Source organism: Hemiscyllium ocellatum, chromosome 17 (assembly GCF_020745735.1).
Source record: "Hemiscyllium ocellatum isolate sHemOce1 chromosome 17, sHemOce1.pat.X.cur, whole genome shotgun sequence".
Taxonomy (NCBI): domain Eukaryota; kingdom Metazoa; phylum Chordata; class Chondrichthyes; order Orectolobiformes; family Hemiscylliidae; genus Hemiscyllium; species Hemiscyllium ocellatum.
The window spans coordinates 70,084,402-70,103,166 of NC_083417.1; the positions used below are offsets into that span (position 1 = coordinate 70,084,402).

The following is an 18,765-nucleotide window of genomic DNA, read 5'->3' on the forward strand; positions in this document are numbered from 1 at the left end:
CACAAGGACATGCAAGGAAAATTCACAGGGGATTGTTGTCCATTGGAAGGAGTCCCTGTGAACATGGAAGTAGATGTGGGCCTCAGTCCATATGATTCCTGAATTGTTATACTGTCCAAGGATTGAGTCAGTGTCAGTTGGGAGAAGCCACATGTGGAATTAAGTTATGAAGGAGAGAAAGCTCCCCCCCCACCAAATGGGAATGACCCTCCAGTCTCCCACGACTGCCCACCATTGTCGTGATGGGTCAAGAACTTAGAAAGGAGCCTCCACATTCCTGCCTTGCTCTGGTCAGCTTTCACCCCTCGTTTACCAAGAATCCAAACAAATCTGCCTCAAACATCGTCAAAGACTCCCCCACCTTCCAAAAGGAGACATCCAAAGAGTCATGACCCTCAGTGAGAAAAACATTTCGCCCAATCTTGGTTTTGAATGGAAACCCTTTGTTTTTAACACTTGCCCCTCGTTCTTGATTCTCTCTGAAGAAACATTCGCTCCACATCTACCATATCAAAATCCCTCAGTATCCTATTTGTTCCAGTCAGGTGACCTGTTACTGTCCCAGACTCAGGCAGATACAACCCGAGCCTGTGAAACCTTTTCACTCAAGATTACTGTCTTATTCCAGGTATTACCAAACTAAACCTTCTCTGAACTGTCTCCCACGCATTCATTTCTTCCCTTAGTGAGCAGTACTGTGCACAATCCTCCAGTGACCTCACCAGTACCCTGTCGAACTCTTGGGATAAACGGAAACATCTTGCTAACTGTCCTAATTCCTTCTTGTGATTTTATCTTCACTTTTTGCTGTTCAAGTACACGTTCACCCAGATCGCTCTGCCTCTCAGAGCTGCACTATCTCTTACCATTTAGCTAACGTGCTTTTTTTTTATTCTTCCTGTTAAAATGGACAATTTTATATTTTCCCATATTATATTCCATTTGTTATATCTCTGTGCACTCATTCAACCTATCGATATACTTTAGTAGCCTCTTTATGCTCTCTTCACAACCTGCTTTCCTACCTAGCTTTGTGTCATCAGAAAATTTTAGCAGCCACCCCATTTTTGTCCCTTTATCCGAGTCTCATTTATAAAATTTGTAAATAGTCGAGGTCCCATCACCAAATCCTGTGGAACATCCAATTGTTACACTTTACCAACTTTACCATCTCTCTCCTCTAGCCAAAATGCTATCTGGTACACCATGAGATTTTATTTTCTGCAATTACCTTTGATGTCATGGTGGCTCAGTGGTTAGCACTGCTGCCTCATAGTGCCAGAGACTCGGGTTCGATTCCAGCCTCGGGCCACTGTCTGTGTGGAGTTTGCACATTCTCCCCGTGTCTGCGTGGATTTCCTCCCATAGTCCAAAGAGGTCCAGGTTAGGTGAATTGGCCATGCTAAATTGCCCATAGTGTTAGGTGCATTAGTCAGGGGTGGTACAGGGAAATGGGTCTGTGTGGATTACTCTTTGAAGGATCACTGTGGACTTGCTGAGATGAGGGGCCTGTTTCTACACAGTAGGGACTCTATGATTCTGTCAGGATTTTATGATGATCAAATGCATCCTGCAAATCCAAGTGCAGTACATCCACTTGTTTCCCTTTATCTACAGCATATGTTACCCGCTTTCAAAGAACTGTAAAATATTGGTCAAACACGACTTCCCTTTCACAAAACTATGGCAACTCTGCCTAATTCCTTTCAATGTCTTGCCAAAACGTCTTTAATAAAACCTTCTAACATTTAGTCTGCGACAGATTTAAGTGCGAGCAACAGCGGAGGTAGGACGAACTCGGAAGATTGCAGATAAGGTAAGGCAGTTTTTATTAAAATTACTGACCGGTAGCAGGCAGCGGTGTTTTTCTCTTTCACAGAAGGAGCGGGAGCTGCGGAGGAAGTGACAGGGACCAGAGGGGTAGCTGGGAAGGTAAGCAGTGAGTATAAATACTCACCCTTCGACACCAAAGGCCATTTTAAGTGCGAGATGGAGCGGGAGCAGCAGAGGAATTGACGTGGACCGGAGGGGCAGCTGGGAAGGAAAACAGTGACCATATATATCAGCAAGGCGGCTAAACCTGAGACTCTGCTACTGTAGTGTCTCCCACCCGCCCTCCTCATCTAACCTAATTAGTAAGTAGGAAGAGCGGGCGCGACGACCAGAGGACTGCCGGTAATATATCTGGGCAGTGGCTGAACCCGAGACACTACATGTGTTGGGTCTCCCACCGCCGCACCCACCCCCCGCCCCCAACCAAAAATAGGACTCTGGTTTGTTAAGATAAAGATTTTCTATTTCTTTATCAATGAATGGTTAAAAATTTACTTTTTATGGTTTATCTATTAATTGTTTTTTAGAAAAAGACTACAGCAGAGAGGTATCAGAAAGTATTTTAAATCAAACTTATACAAAGTAATAAAGTAATTAACTAAGCAGAGATGGTTGGGCAGGTGATGTGCTGTAGCTGTATGATGTGGGAGCTGGCTGATCCCATTGTGAACGGCAGTGACCACATCTGCAGCAAGTGTTGGTTGCTGGAAGAACTCCGGATCAGAGTTGATGATCTGGAATCTGAGCTTCAAACACTGCGGCACATCCGGGAGGGGGAGTTACCTGGACGCTTTGTTTCAGGAGGCAGTCACACCTGGGAGATTAAGTAATTCACATTCAGCTAGTGATCAGGGACATCAGAGTGTGACTGTAAGTGAGGAAGTGGGGAGGCTACAGAAGGATCTAGACAGTTTGGGAGAGTGGTCCAGGAAATGGCTGATGAAGTTCAATGTGAGCAAATGCAAGGTCTTGCACTTTGGAAAAAAAGAATACAAGCATGGACTACTTTCTAAACGGTGAGAAAATTCATAAAGCCAAAGTACAAAGGGATCTGGGAGTGCTAGTCGAGGATTCTCTAAAGGTAAACATGCAGGTTGAGTCCGTGATTAAGAAAATGAATGCAATGTTGCCATTTATCTCAAGAGGGTTGGAATATAAAAGCACCGTTGTGCTACGGAGACTTTATAAAGCTCTGGTTAGGCCCCATTTGGGGTACTGTGTCCAGTTTTGGTCCCCACACCTCAGGAAGGACATACTGGCACTGGAGCGTGTCCAGCGGAGATTCACACGGATGATCCCTGGAATGGTAGGTCTAACATACGAGGAATGGTTGAGGATCCTGGGATTGCACTCATTTGAGTTAAGGAGGTTAAGGGGATATCTAATAGAAACTTACAAGATAATACATGGCTTGGAAAGAGTGGACGCTAAGAAATTGTTTCCGTTAGGCGAGGAGACTAGGACCTGTGGGCACAGCCTTAGAATTAGAGGGGGTCAATTCAGAACAGAAATGCGGAGACATTTCTTCAGCCAGAGAGTGGTGGGCCTGTGGAATTCATTGCCGCAGAGTGCAGTGGAGGCTGGGACGCTAAATGTCTTCAAGGCAGAGATTGATAAATTCTTGATATCACAAGGAATTAAGGGCTACGGGGAGAATGCGGGTAAGTGGAGTTGAAATGCCCATCAGCCACGATTGAAGAGCGTTGCGGATTCGATGGGCCGAATGGCCTTACTTCCACTCCTATGTCTTATGGTCTGATGGTAAGCGAACTAGCTCGCAGTTTCCTACCGTCTGTCTCCCTCGGTTTTTTTTAAAATCAAAGAGTTAGATTCACTATCTCCCAATCTCATTGCATCATCCCTAATGTCAAGGGAGTTTTAGATAAAAGAAAATCAATCATCTTCAGGTCAATTCTGATCAAGAGTCAACTAAACTTGAAACTTTAGCTTGCTGTGTTTCCACAGATGCTGCTTGAACCAGTGTGATCGCCAGCATTTGTTGTTTACAGTACAGATTCCAACATCTGCAGGAATTTGCTCCTGCATCAACAATCTCACTAGCCCTTACAGTAATAGAGTCATAGAGATGGAAACAGACACTTCGGTCCAACCTGTCCACGCCGACCAGATATCCCAACCCAATCTAGTCCCACCTGCCAGCACCCGGCCCATATCCCTCCAAACCCTTCCTATTCATATACCCATCCAAATGCTGCACTCATTAAATGTTGCAATTGTACCAGCCTCCACCACTTCCTTTGGCAGCTCGTTCCATACACGTATCACCCTCTGGGTGAAAAAGTTGCCCCTTAGGTCTCTCTTATATCTTTCCCCTCTCACCCTAAACCTATGCCCTCTAGTTCTGGACTCCCCCACCCCAGGGAAAAGACATTGCCTATTTATCCTATCCATGCCCCTCATGATTTTGTAAACCTCTATAAGGTCACCTCTCAGCCTCCAACGCTTCAGGGAAAACGGCCCTAGCCTATTCAACCTCTCCCTGTAGCTCAAATCCTCCAACCCTAGAAACATCCTTGTAAATCTTTTCTGAACCCTTTCAAGTTTCTTCGATAGGAAGGAGACCAGAATTGCACGCAATATTCCAACAGTGGCCTAACCAATGTCTTGCACAGTCGCAACATGACCTCCCAACTCCTGCACTCAATACTCTGATTAATAAAGGAAAGCATACCAAACACCTTCTTCACTATCTGATCTACCTGCAACTCCACTTTCAAGGAGCTATGAACCTGCACTCCAAGGTCTCTTTATTTAGCAACATGCCCTAGGACCTTACCATGAAGTGTATAAGTCCTGCTAAGATTTGCTTTCCCAAAATGCAGCACCTTGCATTTATCTGAATTAAACTCCATCTGCCACTTCTCAGCCCTTTGGCCCATCTGGTCCAGATCCTGTTGTAATCTGAGGTAATCCTCTTCGCTGTCCACTACACCTCCAATTTTGGTGTCACCCGCAAACTTACTAACTCTTATGCTTGCATCCAAATCATTTATATAAATGATGGAAAATAGTGGACCCTGCACCAATCCTTGTGGCACTCCACTGGTCACGGGCCTCCAGTCTGAAAAACAACCCTCCACCAACATCCTCTGTCTTCTACCTTTTGAGCCCATTCTGTATTCAAATGGCGGGTTCTCCCTGTATCCTGTGAGATTTAACCTTGTTTACCAGTCTCCCATGGGGAACCTTATCGAATGCCTTACTGAAGACCACACAGATCGCATCTACCGCTCTGCCCTCATCAATCCTCTTTGTTACTTCTTCAAAAAACTCAAGTTTTGTGAGACATGATTTCCCACGCACAAAGCCATGTTGGCTATCCCGAATCAGTCCTTGCCTTTCCAAATACGTGTACATCCTGTCCCTCAGGATTCCCTCCAACAACTTGCCCACCACTGACATCAGGCTCACTGCTCTACAGTTCCCTGGCTTGTCCTTACCACCCTTCTTAAACCGTGGAGCCACGTTTGCCAACCTCCAGTCTTCCGGCACCTCAACTGTGACTAACAATGATACAAATATCTCAGCATACACACTCTCTCTCTCACACACACACAAACACTTGCTCTCTCTTACACAGACACACACAAACACATACACTCTCTCTGAAACATACTCAAAAAGCACACTCTCTTTCACACACACACTCACAAAACGCACACTCTCTTTCTCACACACACTCACAAAACACACTTTTACGTTCACACACATGCATATCAACAAAACACCCTCTCTCTCCTTCACACATGCACACACTCACAAAACACACTCTCTCTCCTTCACAAAAACACACACTCACAAAACACACTCTCTCTCCTTCACAAAAACACACACTCACAAAGCACACTCTTTCTCCTTCACAGACACACACTCACAAATCACACTCACTCTCCTTCACACACACAAAACACATTCTCTCCTTCACACACACACTCCCAAAACACACTCTCACCTTCACACACACTCACAAATCACACTTTCTCCTTCACAAAAACACACACTCACAAATCGCACGCTCTCTCCTTCACAGATACACTCAAACACACTCTCCTTCACAGACACACACACTCACAAAATACACTCTCCTTCACACACACTCACACAACACACTCTCTCTCCTTCACACACACACACTCACACAACACTCTCTCTTACCTTCACACACACACGCACTCAAAACGCACGCGCTCCCTTCTCTCTCACACTCACAAAACACACTCTTTCCCCTTCACACACACACACTGGCAAAGCACTCTCTCTCTCTCGCACACACACACACAAAATCATAAACACACTCACAAAACACAATCTCACGCACGTACACACAAGCACATGCTCTCTGCCACACACAGTCTCAAAACACACTCTCGCCTTCACACACATACACTCAGAAACCACACTCTCGCTCCTTCAAACACGCACACACTCACAAAACACTCTTTCCTTCACACAAGCACAGACTCAGAAAACATACTCTCTCCTTCACATACATTCACACAAAACACAGTCTCTGTCCTTCACACACACACACCCCCACAAATCACACTCTCTCTCCTTCACACACACACACACACACACACTCACAATCATAAACACAGTCTCTCCTCCACACACACTCACAAAACACAATCTCACGCACGCACACACAAACACACTCTCTCTCTGTCACACACACGCAAACACTCACAAATCACACTCTCTCTCCTTCACGCACGGACACTCACAAAACACAATCTCTCCTTCACACACACATGCACTCAGAAAACACACGCACTCTCCTTCACACACACACAAAACATACTCTCTCACCTTCACACACACACACACTCACAAAACCCATGCTCTCCTCACACACACACACACTCTTCTTCACACATGCACACACTCGCAAAACATGCATACCCACAAAACACACACTCTCTCCTTCACACACACGCACAAAAAACATTCTCTCTCCTTCACACACACAAAACACTCTCTCTCCTTCACACACACACACTCACAAAACACTCTCTCCTTCACACACATGCATACCCACAAAAAACACTCTCCCCTTCACACACACACACAAATACTCACAAAACACACTCACTCGCCTTCACACACACTCAGAAAACACACTCGCTCCTTCACACACACACACTCACACCCATTAAACACATTCTCTCTCCTTCACACACACGCATAAAACATACTCTCTCTCCTTCACACTCACTCACAAAATGCACGCCCTCTCCTTCTCACACACACACACTCAAAACACACTCTCTAGCTTTCACACACACTCATAAAACACTCTCTCTCCTTCACACAAACACACTCACAAAACGCACGCACTCTCCTTCTCACAAACACACACAAAACACACTTTTTCCTTCACACCCAAGCATACCCACAAACACTCTCTCCCCTTCACACACACACACACTCTCTCTCCTTATCACGCACGCACACCCACACCCACGAAACACACTCTTTCCCCTCAACACACACACTGACAAAGCACTCTCTCTCACTTTCTCACACACACACACACACACACACACAATCATAAACACACTCTCTCCTCCACACACACTCACAAAACACAATCTCATGCACGCACACACAAACACACGCTCTCTCTGCCACACACACTCTCAAAACACACTCTCTCTCCGTCACACACACTCACACAAAACACATTCTCTCTCCTTCACACACACAAAAAAACCACTCTCTCCTTCACGCAAGGACACTCATAAAACACAATCTCTCTCCTTGACACACACACGCAATCATAAAACACACACACTCTCCTTCACACACACACAAAACACACTCTCCAGCCTTCACACACACACACACTCACAAAACACACTCTCTAGCCTTCACACACACACTCATAAAACACTCTCTCTCCTTCACACAAACACACTCACAAAATGCATGCACTCTCCTTCTCACACACACACACAAAACATACTCTCACCTTCACACACACACACTCACAAAACACTCTCACTTTCACACACACTCACAAAACACACTCTCTCCGTCACACACACACACACTCTCTCCATTACACACACACATAGAAAACATACTCTCTCCTTCACACACACACACTCAAAACATACTCTCTGTCCTTCACACACGCACACACTCAGAAAACACACTCTCTCTCTCCTTCACACACTTGCAAACCCACAAAACATACTCTCTCCACTTCACACACACATGCACTCAAAATACACGCACTCTCCTTCACACACACACAAAACATACTCTCTCACCTTCACACACACACACTCAAAACACTCTCTCCTTCACACACACACACACTCACAAACCACTCTCTCCTTTGCACACATGCATACCCACAAAAAACACTCTCTCCTCTTCACACACACAAACACTCACAAAACACACCCACTCGCCTTCACACCCACTCAGAAAACACACTCTCTCCTTCACACACACATTCTCACACCCATTAAACACGCACTCTCCTTCACACTCACTCACACAAAACACATTCTCTCTCCTTCACACACATACACACACAAAACACTCTCTCCTTCACGCACGGACACTCACAAAACACAATCTCTCTCCTTCACACACACACACACACACACACACTCATAAAACACACACACTCTCCTTCACACACACAAAACACACTCTCTCGCCTTCACACACACACACACTCACAAAACATACTCTCTCTCCTTTACGCACACACACTCAAAACACACTCTCTCCTTCCCACACACAAACTCATTAAACACAAAAACTCTCCTTCGCACACACACTCAAAACACACACTCATAAAACACACACTCTCTCCTTCACACAAACACTCAAAACGCACGCGCTCTCCTTACGCACACACTCACAAAACACACTTTCTCCTTCGCACACATGCATACCCACAAAACACACTCTCTCAAAACACTCTGTCTCCTTCACAAACACACCCACAAAACACTCTCTTGCTTTCACACACCCACACACACACACTCTCTCGCCTTCACACACACACAGAAAACACACTCTCTCCTTCACACACACACACACTCAAAATGTATGCTCTCTCCTTCTCACAAACACTCAAAACACACTCTCTTCCCTTCACATGCACACACTCAGAAAATACACTCTCTCTCCTTCACACAAACACACTCTCAAAATGTATGCTCTCTCCTTCTCACAAACACTCACAAAACACACTTTCTCCTTCACACACACGCATACCTACAAAACACACTCTCTTCCCTTCACACACACACACACACACACACTCAAAACATACTCTCTCTGCATCACACACACACTCAAAACACTCTCTCACCTTCACACACACTCAAAACACACTCTCACCTTCACACACACTCACAAAACACTCTCTCTGTCACAGGCACACATACACTCTCTTCATTACACACACTCACGAAACATACTCTTTCCCCTTAAAACACACACTGACAAAGCAGTCTCTCTCTCTTTCACACACACAAAATCATAAACACACTCTCTCCTCCACACACACTCACAAATCACACTCTCATGCATGCACACACAAACACATGCTCTCTCTGCCACGCACACTCTCAAAATACACTCACTGTTTTTAACACACACTCACTCTTTCACTAAAACACACACTCACAAAACACACTCTCTCTCCTTTATACACTCTCACAAAACACACTCTCTTGCCTTCACACACACACTCACAAATCACACACACTCTGCATCACAAAAACACACACTCACAAATCACACTCTCCTTCACAAAAACACACACTCACAAATCACACACTCTCTCCTTCACACAAACACACTCACAAAACGCACGCTCTGTCCTTCTCACACTCACAAAATACACTTTCTCCTTCACACACATGCATACCCACAAAACACACTCTCTCTTCTTCTCACACTCACTCACAAAACACTCTCTCACCTTCACACACACTCACAAAACACACTCTCTCTCCGTCACAGGAATACACACACTCTCTTCATTACACATAGACTCACGAAACACACACTCTCTCCTACACACACACACACACACACACACACACACACACACACACACACTCTCTCTCTCCATTACACACACACTCACAAAACACACTTTCTCCTTCACACACACATACATACCCACAAAACACACTCTCTTCCCTTCACACACACACTCACAAAACACACTCTCTCTCCTTATTACACACACACACTCTAAAAACACACTTTCTCCTTCGCACACATGCATGCCCACAAAATGCACTCTCTCTCCTTCACACACACACACTCACAAAACACTCTCTCACCTTTTCACACTCACAAAACACACTCTCTCCCCTTGACACATACACACACACTTAAAACACACTCTCTCTCCTTCACACACACACAAAACACTCTCTCACCTTTTCACACTCACAAAACACACTCTCCATCACACACACACTGACAAAACACTTTTTCTCTTTCCTTCACACACACACACACACACAATCATAAACACACTCCTCCACACACACTCACAAAACACAATCTCATGCATGCACACACAAACACACGCTCTCTCTGCCACACACACTCTCAAAATACACTCACTGTTTTTAACACACTCTCTTTCATACACACATAAGCTCACAAAGCTACTCTCTCTCCTTCACACAGTCACAAATCACACACTCTCTGTATCACAAAAACACACACTCACAAATCACTCTCTCTCCTTCACAGACACACACACAAAACACACACTCTCCTTCTCACACACGCATACCCACAAAACTAACTCTTTCCCCTTCACACACACACTGACAAAGCACTCTCTCTCTTTCTCACACACACACACACAGAACACAATCTCTCTCCTTCACACACTCACAAAACACACTCTCTCTCCTTCACACACGCTCACACAAAACACACTCTCTCCTTCACAGACACACACTCCCAAAACACACACTCTCTCCATCTCACACACACACACATCTCCCTTACACATACACACACTCATGAAACACACACTCTCTCCTTAACACACACACACTCACAAAACACACACTCTCTTCTTCTTACACACGCAAACCCACCAAACACACTCTTTCCTCTTCACACACACTGACAAAGCACTATCTCTCTCTTTCTCACATACACACACACACAATCATAAACACTCTCCTCCACACACACTCTCAAAACACAATCTCATGCATGCACACACAAACACATGCTCTCTCTGCCACACTCTCTCCTTCACACACACACACACTCACAAATTACACTCTCTCTCCTTCACACACACTCACACAAAACACACTCTCTCTTTCTCACACACTCACAAATCACACTCTCCTTCACAAAAACACACACTCACAAATCACTCTGTCCTTCACAAAAACACACACTCACAAAACACTCTCTCTCCTTCACACACACCCCCCCCCACAAAACACACTCTCTCACTTTCACACACATACACTCACACTCTCTCCCCTTCACACACACTCTCAAAACACACTCTCTCTCCTTCTTACACACACTCAAAAAACACACTTTCTCCTTCACACACATGCATACCCACAAAACACACTCTCTCCCCTACACACACACTCTCTCTCCTTCACACACAAACACTCACAAAACACAGTCTCACTCCTTCACACACACACACTCAAAACACACTCTCTTGCGTTCACACAAACACTCACAAATCACACTCTCTCTCCTTCACACACACTCACACACAACACATTCTCTCTCCTTCACACACACACATCAAACACTCTCTCTCCTTCACACACACAAACACACTCATAAAACACATGCACTCTCCTTCACACACACACAAAACATACTCTCTCACCTTCTTACACACACACACTCACAAAACACACTTTCTCCTTTGCACACATGCATACCCACAAAACACACTTTCTCCCCTTCTCTCACACACACACACACACACACACACTCACAAATCACACTCTCTCCTTCACACACACACACACATAAAACACACGCACTCTCCTTCACACACACACACTCACAAAACGCATGTGCTCTCCTTCTCATACATACACACACAAAACACACTTTCTCCTTCACACACACACACCCACAAAACACACTCTCTCCCCTTCATACAAACACACACACTCAAAACACACTCTCTTGCTTTCACACACACACTCACAAATCACACTCTCTCACCTTCACACACACACACACACACACACACACACACAAAACATACTCCCACACCTTCACACACACATTCACAAAACACACGCTCTCCTTCACACAAACACACTCACAAAATGCACGTACCCTCCTTCGCGCACACACTCACAAAACACACTCTCCTTCGCACACACAAAACATACACTCTCACCTTACACACACACTCGCAAAACACACTTTGTCCTTTGCACACATGCATACCCACAAAACACACTTTCTCCCCTTCACACACACACACACTCACAAAACACACTCTCTCTTCTTCACACATGCACACACTCAGAAAACACACTCTCTCCTTCACACATGCACACACGAAGAAAACCTACTCTCTCACCTTCACACACACGCTCACAAAAACACTCCTTCTCACACGCCCACGTTCAGAAAACACACACTCTCGCCTTCTCACACTCACAGAACACACTCTCTCTCCTTCACACACGCACACACTCAGAAAACACACACTCTCTCTCCTTCACACACATGCATACCCACAAAACATACTCTCTCCCCTTCACACACACACACACTCATAAAACACACGCACTCTCCTTCACACACACACAAAAATACTCTCTCACCTTCACATACACACTCAAAACACACTCTCTCTCCTTCACGCACGCAAAAGCACACACTCACAAATCACACTCTCTCTGCTTCACAAAAACACACACTCTCTCATTCTCACACACGCATACCCACAAAACACACTCTTTCCCCTTCACACACACTGACAATGCACTCTCTCTCTCTTTCTCACATACACACACACACTCTCTCCTTCATACGCGCACACACTAAGAAAACCTACTCTCACCTTCACACACACGCTCACACTCAAAAAACACTCTCTCTTTCTCACAGTCACGCATTCAGAAAACACACTCCCTCGCCTTCACACACACTCACAAAACACACTCTCTCCCCTTCACACACATGCATACCCACAAAACACTCTCTCCTCTTCACACACACACACTCACTCACTCACTCACTCTCTCTCTCTCCTTCACACATACAAACACACTACCTCTCTCCTTGACACACACAAGCACACTCTCTCTCTCTCTCAGGTCAAACGTTGATTAGATTAGATTACTTAGTGTGGAAACAGGCCCTCCGGCCCAACAAGTCCACACCAACCTGCTGAAGCGCACCCACCCAGACCCATTCCCTGCACCTAACACTACTGGCAATTTAGTATTGGCCAATTCACCTAACCTGCACATTTTTGGGCTGTGGGAGGAAACCGGAGCACCCGGAGGAAACCCACACAGACACGGGGAGGATGTGCAAACTCCACACAGACAGCCGCCTGAGGTGGGAATTGAACCCGGGTCTCAGGCGCTGTGAGGCAACAGTGCTCACCACTGTGCCATCATGACACACACACACACACACACACACACATACACACACACACACACACACAAAACACACTCTCTCTCCTTCACACAAGCACGCACTCAGAAAACACGTCTCGCCTTCACATACGCACACTCTCAAAACGCACGATCTCTCCTTCTCACAAACACTCACAAAACACACTTTCTCCTTCACACATATGCATAGCCATAAAACACACTCTCTCCCCTTCACACACGCACTCACACTCAAAACACTCTCTAAACTTCACACACTCACGAAACACACTTTCTCTCCTTCACACCCACACACCCAGAAAACACACTCTTTCCCCTTCACACACACTGACAAAGCACTCTTTCTCTCTTTCCTTCTCTCTCACACACACACACACACACACAATCATAAACACACTCTCTCCTCCACACACACATACATACCCACAAAACACACTCTCTTCCCTTCACACACACACTCACAAAACACACTCTCTCTCCTTATTACACACACACACTCTAAAAACACACTTTCTCCTTCGCACACATGCATGCCCACAAAATGCACTCTCTCTCCTTCACACACACACACTCACAAAACACTCTCTCACCTTTTCACACTCACAAAACACACTCTCTCCCCTTGACACATACACACACACTTAAAACACACTCTCTCTCCTTCACACACACACAAAACACTCTCTCACCTTTTCACACTCACAAAACACACTCTCCATCACACACACACTGACAAAACACTTTTTCTCTTTCCTTCACACACACACACACACACACACACACACAATCATAAACACACTCCTCCACACACACTCACAAAACACAATCTCATGCATGCACACACAAACACACGCTCTCTCTGCCACACACACTCTCAAAATACACTCACTGTTTTTAACACACTCTCTTTCATACACACATAAGCTCACAAAGCTACTCTCTCTCCTTCACACAGTCACAAATCACACACTCTCTGTATCACAAAAACACACACTCACAAATCACTCTCTCTCCTTCACAGACACACACACAAAACACACACTCTCCTTCTCACACACGCATACCCACAAAACTAACTCTTTCCCCTTCACACACACACTGACAAAGCACTCTCTCTCTTTCTCACACACACACACACACACACACAGAACACAATCTCTCTCCTTCACACACTCACAAAACACACTCTCTCTCCTTCACACACGCTCACACAAAACACACTCTCTCCTTCACAGACACACACTCCCAAAACACACTCTCTCTCCATCTCACACACACACACATCTCCCTTACACATACACACACTCACACAAAACACACACTCTCTTCTTCTTACACACGCAAACCCACCAAACACACTCTTTCCTCTTCACACACACTGACAAAGCACTATCTCTCTCTTTCTCACATACACACACACACAATCATAAACACTCTCCTCCACACACACTCTCAAAACACAATCTCATGCATGCACACACAAACACATGCTCTCTCTGCCACACTCTCTCCTTCACACACACACACACTCACAAATTACACTCTCTCTCCTTCACACACACTCACACAAAACACACTCTCTCTTTCTCACACACTCACAAATCACACTCTCCTTCACAAAAACACACACTCACAAATCACTCTGTCCTTCACAAAAACACACACTCACAAAACACTCTCTCTCCTTCACACACAGCCCCCCCCACAAAACACACTCTCTCACTTTCACACACATACACTCACACTCTCTCCCCTTCACACACACTCTCAAAACACACTCTCTCTCCTTCTTACACACACTCAAAAAACACACTTTCTCCTTCACACACATGCATACCCACAAAACACACTCTCTCCCCTACACACACACTCTCTCTCCTTCACACACAAACACTCACAAAACACAGTCTCACTCCTTCACACACACACACACACACACTCAAAACACACTCTCTTGCGTTCACACAAACACTCACAAATCACACTCTCTCTCCTTCACACACACTCACACACAACACATTCTCTCTCCTTCACACACACACATCAAACACTCTCTCTCCTTCACACACACAAACACACTCATAAAACACATGCACTCTCCTTCACACACACACAAAACATACTCTCTCACCTTCTTACACACACACACTCACAAAACACACTTTCTCCTTTGCACACATGCATACCCACAAAACACACTTTCTCCCCTTCTCTCACACACACACACACACACACACTCACAAATCACACTCTCTCCTTCACACACACACACTCATAAAACACACGCACTCTCCTTCACACACACACACTCACAAAACGCATGTGCTCTCCTTCTCATACATACACACACAAAACACACTTTCTCCTTCACACACACACACCCACAAAACACACTCTCTCCCCTTCATACAAACACACACACTCAAAACACACTCTCTTGCTTTCACACACACACTCACAAATCACACTCTCTCACCTTCACACACACACACACACACACACACACAAAACATACTCCCACACCTTCACACACACATTCACAAAACACACGCTCTCCTTCACACAAACACACTCACAAAATGCACGTACTCTCCTTCGCGCACACACTCACAAAACACACTCTCCTTCGCACACACAAAACATACACTCTCACCTTACACACACACTCGCAAAACACACTTTGTCCTTTGCACACATGCATACCCACAAAACACACTTTCTCCCCTTCACACACACACACACTCACAAAACACACTCTCTCTTCTTCACACATGCACACACTCAGAAAACACACTCTCTCCTTCACACATGCACACACGAAGAAAACCTACTCTCTCACCTTCACACACACGCTCACAAAAACACTCCTTCTCACACGCCCACGTTCAGAAAACACACACTCTCGCCTTCTCACACTCACAGAACACACTCTCTCTCCTTCACACACGCACACACTCAGAAAACACACACTCTCTCTCCTTCACACACATGCATACCCACAAAACATACTCTCTCCCCTTCACACACACACACACTCATAAAACACACGCACTCTCCTTCACACACACACAAAAATACTCTCTCACCTTCACATACACACTCAAAACACACTCTCTCTCCTTCACGCACGCAAAAGCACACACTCACAAATCACACTCTCTCTGCTTCACAAAAACACACACTCTCTCATTCTCACACACGCATACCCACAAAACACACTCTTTCCCCTTCACACACACTGACAATGCACTCTCTCTCTCTTTCTCACATACACACACACACTCTCTCCTTCATACGCGCACACACTAAGAAAACCTACTCTCACCTTCACACACACGCTCACACTCAAAAAACACTCTCTCTTTCTCACAGTCACGCATTCAGAAAACACACTCCCTCGCCTTCACACACACTCACAAAACACACTCTCTCCCCTTCACACACATGCATACCCACAAAACACTCTCTCCTCTTCACACACACACACACACACACACTCACTCACTCACTCACTCTCTCTCTCTCCTTCACACATACAAACACACTACCTCTCTCCTTGACACACACAAGCACACTCTCTCTCTCTCTCAGGTCAAACGTTGATTAGATTAGATTACTTAGTGTGGAAACAGGCCCTCCGGCCCAACAAGTCCACACCAACCTGCCGAAGCGCACCCACCCAGACCCATTCCCTGCACCTAACACTACTGGCAATTTAGTATTGGCCAATTCACCTAACCTGCACATTTTTGGGCTGTGGGAGGAAACCGGAGCACCCGGAGGAAACCCACACAGACACGGGGAGGATGTGCAAACTCCACACAGACAGCCGCCTGAGGTGGGAATTGAACCCGGGTCTCAGGCGCTGTGAGGCAACAGTGCTCACCACTGTGCCATCATGACACACACACACACACACACACACACACACACACATACACACACACACACACAAAACACACTCTCTCTCCTTCACACAAGCACGCACTCAGAAAACACGTCTCGCCTTCACATACGCACACTCTCAAAACGCACGATCTCTCCTTCTCACAAACACTCACAAAACACACTTTCTCCTTCACACATATGCATAGCCATAAAACACACTCTCTCCCCTTCACACACGCACTCACACTCAAAACACTCTCTAAACTTCACACACTCACGAAACACACTTTCTCTCCTTCACACCCACACACCCAGAAAACACACTCTTTCCCCTTCACACACACTGACAAAGCACTCTTTCTCTCTTTCCTTCTCTCTCACACACACACACACACACACAATCATAAACACACTCTCTCCTCCACACACACTCACAAATCACACTCTCATGCATGCACACACAGACACATGCTCTCTCCGCCACACACACTGTCAAAATACACTCACTGTTTTTAACAAACACTCACTCTTTCATACACACATAAGCTCACAAATCACACACTTTCTCCTTCACAGACATGCACTCACAAAACAGACTCTCTCTCCTTCACACACAAAATCACAAATCACACTCTCTCTCGCTCACAAAAAACACATTCTCAAATCCTCTCTCCTTCACAGACACACCCACAGACAAAGCACACTCTCTCTCCTTCTCACACACACACAAACATAAACACACTTTCTCCTCCACACACACTCACAAAACACAATCTCAAGCACGCACACACAAACACATGCTCTCTCTGCCATGCACACTCTCAAAACACACTCTCTCTCCTTCACACATATTCACAAAACACACTCTCTCACCTTCTCACACACACACTCACAAATCACACTCTCTCTCCTTCAGACACACTCACAAAACCCACTCTCTCCTTCACACACACACACAAAACACACTCTCACACCTTTTCACACACACACTCACAAATCACACACTCTCTCCTTCACAAAAATACACACTCACAAATCACACTCTCTTTCCTTCACAGACACAAACACAAAACACACTCTCTCCTTCACACACACACACACACACACACACTCACAAAACATACTCTCTCTCCTTCACAAAAACACACACTCACAAAACACACTCTCACCTTCACACACACACAACACACTCTCTCACCTTCACTCACACACACACAACACACTCTCTCACCTTCACTCACACACACACAAAACACACTCTCTCTCCTTCAGACACACAAAACACTCACTCACCTTCACACACACACTCATAAAACGCACGCACGTTCCTTCTCACAGACTCAGAAAACACACTTGCGCCTTCACACACATACATACCCACAAAACT

The 18,765-nt window shown here is 45.5% G+C and overlaps 1 protein-coding gene across 1 annotated transcript in view; it reads right to left on the bottom strand.

The window, feature by feature from the left end:
* calb2a (calbindin 2a) overlaps nucleotides 1–18,765 on the bottom strand; it is a 193,952-nt gene that overhangs the window by 58,253 nt on the left and 116,934 nt on the right. The window lies entirely within an intron of this gene.